This window comes from Mus caroli, chromosome X (genome assembly GCF_900094665.2).
Source record: "Mus caroli chromosome X, CAROLI_EIJ_v1.1, whole genome shotgun sequence".
In the NCBI taxonomy this organism is placed as follows: domain Eukaryota; kingdom Metazoa; phylum Chordata; class Mammalia; order Rodentia; family Muridae; genus Mus; species Mus caroli.
In genome coordinates this window covers 54341139-54346138 of record NC_034589.1, presented here as the reverse complement: position 1 = coordinate 54346138, position 5000 = coordinate 54341139, and the positions used below count along the sequence as shown (strand labels likewise).

The window sequence follows — 5000 nt, the reverse complement described above, 5'->3', positions numbered from 1 at the left end:
TCTATGAGGGTGTTCCTACACACACACACTCCTATCTCCCCACCCTCCATTCCTACACTGGGGCATCTATCAAACCTTCATAGGACCGAGGACCTCTTCCAATACTAGGGAGGCAGTTAGACGAATTTCTGAGTTTAAGGCCAGCCTGGTCTAGTGAGTTCCAAGACAGCCAGGGCTATACAGAGAAGAAACCCTGCCTCGAAAAGTAAAAAAAAAAATAATAAAAAAAATAAATTAAAAAAAAAAGGAAAAAGAGATCTTAAGAAAGAGGGCACATGCTTAGAGAAGGGGATTTTGCGGAGTAGTGTAGGAGGGGCTGACTGGGAGTGGGGCAGTGAACGGGGTGTAAAGTGAATAAGAAAAAAAGAGAGAGAAAGGGAAGGGAAAGAGGAAAAGGAGAGGGTGTGGCGTGTACTAGAACATGGGAAGTGATGTGCTCTTACAAAGGGAAATACTGGGGAGAAAGCCAACAAGCAGAGAGGTGGGGCGGGGGGGTTCAACATATAATATGCAAATGCAAAAGAAGCATTACTTGTATCTTAATTCCTTTAAAGTAGCAATTTATAAATCAAAAGCGTTAACTGTCTCCTTGCAGCAGTCCTTTCCTCCTTCATTAATATGTCATTACTAATAAACATGGTGACTATTTTTAAAAAACACCCTATTGTGAGTCCAGTGTCCTCAATTACTAGCACCCTTCATCTCTCTTGCTGAGGCCACAACTTTTAAACCTAAACATTCCCTATACTAAGATCACCATAAGTTCATAAGAGAGTCAGAAATAACTATATAGGTTTCTGTGTGATTCTTCTATAGTTTAGGTTGGAGGCTTAAAGTATTTGTGTTTCTCTCTGTGTGTCTGTCTTTGTGTGCCTCTCTCTGTGTCTGTGTGTCTCTGTCTCTCTGTGTGTCTCTGTCTCTCTGTCTCTCTCTGTGTATCTGCCTTTGTCTCCCCCTCTCCCTCTCCCTCTCCCCCTTACCCTCCCATTCCACTTTTCTCATTACTTTCATTATTCACTTTACGTTCCTGTCACACCCCTTCTTCTCTTCCCAGTTCCCCCCTCACAAGTTCCTCCACCTATTACCCTGTCCCTTTCTCCTCAGAGACCCCCCCCAAGTCCTCCTGGGACATCAAGTCACAGCAGGATAAAGTCCATACTCTCCCCATAGAGACCTGTCTAGCTACAGGAAGGGGATCTAATGGCAGGCAAAAGAGTCAGAGTCAGAGTCAGCCCCTGCTCTAATTTTTAGGAGATGCAAACTACATATCTGCTACAAATGTGTAGGGGGGCTAGCTCCAGCCCCTGTATACTCTTTGGTTAGTTGTTCAATCTCTGTGAGCCCCCATGGGCCCAGATTAGTTGACTCTGTAGATCTTCTTGTGGTGTCCTTATCCCCTCCTGTTGGCTCAATCCTAACCCCTATTCTTCCACAAGACTGTCAGAGGTCTGCCCGATGTTTGGCTGTGGGTCTCTGCATGTTTCTATCCACTGCTGGATAAAGCCTCTCAGGAGACAGTAACACACTAGGCTCCTGTCTACACATATTTTCTCTTAATATGGCTTGTATCATTGCCTTCATAAGGTCTTCTATTTTCCTGAAATACTTCCACAGGACTATGGAGGGTATTGACAAAAATGCCTGTCTCAGAAAGTCCTTCCTTGACCTTTAGAGGAAAACAAGGTGATTTTTCTATGAGATCCTCTCAGAAGGAATTCTATGAATCCTGCATCTCAAGAAATCCTCTTACCTTGGTTCACGGTCCAGAGTGCCTCTCTGTACAGACTGATCCCTGCCTTTTCTTAGCCAAAGACTCTTACTTCCCAAAGAAACTATAAACTATTCCAGTAGAAGCCAAGGTCCACAAACTCTGATTTACTTTTTTTTTTTTTTTTTTTTTTTTTTTTTTTTTTAAATCTGGTATCCTGTTACTAATGTCAATGCTAGTCTTTATTTTCTTCACATGATTTTTTTTTTTGTTAGTAGTGTCTGGAAAATAGTTGATTGTTGTTTAGTGATATGTTTTGTAATAATGTAGCTGAACTCCTGAAAAATGTGCCTTTGTATGTCCTTGGTTTCTGTGTAGATAAACTTTTTGCAATTAATATCAGTACCGTTTGTTCCTAAAACATTTTTTTTTCTTTTTACATTTTCTTGCTTTATAACTAGGTAGGCATTCTGGTATAACATTCATTAACGTGCTGGATAGTCCATTTCTCAACAGCTAGATTCTAATAGAATTACAAACATAAATATTAAAGGGTTGAGACATTCTAAAGCTAATCTGTCAATAATCATATAACAGTACTATATTTCAGGGATACATATGAGGTTATGTGCTCTTCTTCCTCCTTTGGTCCTCTCCCTTCCTCCCTCCCTCTTTGTGTCTATGTAAATGTGTTCATTAAAGTTAATATTTATTTAGCTACAGATTAGTATTACTTAATATTTTGTTGACTGGGAATTGAATTTAGGACCTCATCTTTATAAGGCACCACTCTATCACTGAGATACCAAGTTATAGTGTCAGCACTAAATGTTTTATTACATTTATTTATTTATCCATTTATTTCTTGCTTGTGGGCATCCATGAATGCATGTACCATAATACATATGTAGAGATAATAGAACATCATGTTGGAGTCCTCTTTTTCCATCATGTGGGGCCTGGGATAAGACAGATCCTCAGACGTGACAGCAAGTGTCTTTACTAATTGAGATATCTCAGTGGATCTTTATTTCATACTATAGAAGCAACTAAATATCAGGTAGTATATGTAACTTGGTCCCTGACACCCACATGACTAATAGGGGCAGAGTCCTTAAGTAGTATATATAGATATTACTACATACTGTGCCAAATTTCAATTTTAATATACTTAAAACAACAGACCATGGATGGAGAGGTTTCTCAGATGGTAAGAGTGTTTCCAGTTTAAGCATGAAGGTTGGAATGTGGATGCTAGCACCCACCAAGCAAACTATGTGTGTTCTTGTGAATGCCTATAACTCCAGCAATGAGGTGGCCAGTGTCTGAAGGATCCTTGAGGCTTGCAGGCTGCTATTCTAGCTAAAATAAAACAAGCTCTAATCTTAGCAAGAGAGCCTGCCTTAAAAGACAAAGGTGGAGAGTGATGGAAGACATCTGATGACCTCCTTTGGCCTAGGTGCACACTTCCCCTCACACACACACACACACACACACACACACACACATGCACACACACATGTGCATACTACACAGACACTCTCAAACAAATACATAAATGATATGAAGTCATAATGTAAGTAGCTCATAACAAACAGATAGTATATATTACACTTATTTTGAAGTTCTAAGAGGAATGCAATCAACATGAATTGATAACTAAGTGGAAATATAAAAGGTATCTGCTAGCTACTTTATATCACCATCTTTATTTTTTTTTTTACACAATTGCACACAGGCATTGTGGATTCTGTTCTTTTTTATAGTTTTATTTCTTTTCTTTTCTTTCTTTCTTTCTTTCTTTCTTTCTTTCTTTCTTTCTTTCTTTCTTTCTCTCTCTCTTTCTTTCTTTCTTTCTTTCTTCATTTATTAGATATTTTCTTTATATACATTTCAAATGCTATCTCGAAAGTTCCCTATACACTCCCTCCTCCCTGGTCCCCTACCCACCCACTCCTGCTTCTTGGCCCTGGCATTCCCCTGTACTGGGGCATATAAATTTTGCAATACCAAGGGGCCTCTCTCCCCAGTGATGGCCAGAACTAGGCCATCCTTAGTGAGGTAACCCAATCACAAATAAAGTCATTAGATATGCACTCACTGATAAGTGGATATTAGCCCAGAAACATAAAACACCCAAGATACAATTTGCAAAACACAAGAAAATCAAGAAGAGGGAAGACCAATGGGTGGATACTTCATTCCTCCTTAGAATAGGGAACAAAATACCCATGAAAGGAGTTACAGAGACAAAGTTTGGAGCTAAGACAAAAGGATGGACTATCACCACCTGGGGATCCATCCCATAATCATCCACCAAACCCAGCCACTATTGCATGAGCCAGCAAGATTTTGCTGAAGGTACCCTGATATAGCTGTTTCATATGAGACTATGCCAGTGGCCTGGCAAATACAGAAGTGGATGCTCACAGTCATCTATAAGATGGAACACAGGGCCCCCAATGGAGAAGTTAGAGAAATTACCCAAGGAGCTGAAGGGGTTTACAACCCTATAAGTGGAACAACAATATGAACTAACCAGTACCCTCAGAGCTCATATCTCTAGCTGCATATGTGGATTCTGTTCTGATGAACAACTAAAATCCAACTTGCTATCTAAAGTAAAGCACAAAGACCAGTAGACCATCTACCATAATCAATCACTAAACAGTTTACAATCAGAACTTGATGCACAAAGCCTTTTTATTACTTTAAGAAGGGCAACACTGGAGCTTCTAAAAAACAATGTGCAAGCAAAACTGAATTTTCAGACCTCTGAGCCATATGATCCATTTGCTTATAACTTCTGAATGAAAAGCATGGAAATCATACAAAATTTGTTTTAGTTACTTTTCCTTTGTAAACAAAGCAAGACTTTACAATAATTTGTATTTGCTGTAAGGGTAGAATATGGTGATAGATAACCTATGAATAAAGTGATTCTGTAATCTAATTTAGGAAATACTCCCCTTCCTATTAATTGATGAGAACACTTAAAATGTCAAGAAATTCAGACAATTCTGCAATACATATACAAGACCAACTTACTTATTTCAGTATTCTCAGCTTATTTGACTACAAATGATTTTATTATGCCATCTTAATTTAATGTATTGTGGCCTATCATGCACATGCTAACATATATTAAACATAGACTTGCAAAAATTGGTGTATCAGAAAGAGCCTGAGAAACCATAAGGGCTTAAGAAACTATTCCATTATTCTAAATTGTTATCATTGAAAATCAATCACAAAGAAAGAAATTAAGGACTTTTTGTAGTTTAATGAAAAT

At 38.6% G+C, this 5000-nt stretch overlaps 1 protein-coding gene across 1 annotated transcript in view; it reads right to left on the bottom strand.

Annotated features, from left to right (window-relative positions):
• The window catches only part of LOC110287150 (putative MAGE domain-containing protein MAGEA13P), a 6370-nt gene extending 4556 nt beyond the window's left edge, over positions 1-1814 (bottom strand). The window contains exon 1 of the mRNA XM_021153799.1: positions 1751-1814. The gene's annotated coding sequence lies outside the window, so the exon portion shown is untranslated. The remainder of the gene's footprint in view (positions 1-1750) is intronic.
• Between the last annotated feature and the right edge of the window lie 3186 nt (positions 1815-5000).